This window comes from Odontomachus brunneus, unplaced genomic scaffold (genome assembly GCF_010583005.1).
Source record: "Odontomachus brunneus isolate Ranch 3 - 2012 unplaced genomic scaffold, Obru_v1 Obru_scaffold_255, whole genome shotgun sequence".
Classification (NCBI taxonomy): Eukaryota; Metazoa; Arthropoda; class Insecta; order Hymenoptera; family Formicidae; genus Odontomachus; species Odontomachus brunneus.
Window position 1 is genome coordinate 314872 of NW_022639705.1, and position 1405 is coordinate 316276.

Sequence of the window (1405 nt, forward strand, 5' to 3'; positions counted from 1 at the left end):
CACACACACACACACACACACACACACACACACAAATAAACAAATTAACTAATTTCTTAAAAATTTAAATGAGTTAATTATGTATTTGTGCACTTACAATACTGATGTTAAATAATGAACGTGTAATTAACACGAAGCATTGTGCGTCCAATATGAATCTAACAAGATTTCTTTCAGATTATGTTGCATTATACCAACAATACAAATATAACAATGTTGCTTATATAATATGTTATTCTGACAGGCAATATTTAGAAAATTAACTATACAAAACTATACTAACAAATTTACAATATTGCATTTGGTAAAAAAGTGTGTTTACTCTTTTTTTCATTTCACTTTAACATCAATCTTTCCGCAGCACATATATGGGTTCAACATCGAAAAATGCTAGCGTCAAGCTTTAATACAAATATATTACGAGCATCTTGCGATATATTTGTGAAACATGTTTCAATATTTATGGGGAAAATAGAACATATGTTAAATGACGAAATAGATTTATTACATTATACAGCAAAGTGTACGCTGGATATGATTTTCGGTAAGATGCTAATTCGATTTTGACTTGTTAGGAAATTATCTGTTTGTGTTATAAACTCTTAATTACAAATGTACAAACCAGTACCCGGAATTATTTCCACATTTCAGACAGATGTTAGAGGCAACACCTACTACTCCCCCCGCAGCCGCTCCCCGCTCGACGGCTAGGCTGCCGGTCGTGTGTGAGATGCTCGGTCTCAAGATCGTATCATCGATCTGTTAAATTATTATCAAAATATTTTTCTTCCCCAATAATTTCTATTTTTATAAATAAATACATTTTTTATTTGTAACTATATATCCATTGAGCGTTAAAGTTCTCATGTGAGGTTACAGAAATTTAAACATTGATATCTTAAAAACAGTGTATTTGTTAATAATGAGAGTGCTCTGCTTCGATATTATCTTGCAACTGGAATTATCTGGAGAATGAACAGCAAACTAATATTTTATGATATAAAATTTTGTGTCTTCCTGCCGAGCCAACATATATTTCATCATCTTCATAGTGGAATAGACCAACCGGGGAAACCACTTAAAAAAACACATCAATAATAGTACCTTATGTGGAAATCTATTGTTAAAATTTTTATATTTAGACTTTTTATTATTGTTACCATCGTATTATTTTGAACCCATACATACATACATACATACATACATACATACATACATATATATACACACACACACACACATTCAATGCTGCATATCCTGATCGCAATTTTATTTCTAAATTCACCGTTCAGAAGACAGTGAAACGTTTTTACGAAACAGAAACAGTTAAAGACCAAAATCCTTTTAAGCCTCACAACTCTAAATATGCCTAATAAAAAAATACTTTATTATAGGTTTTTGGAAA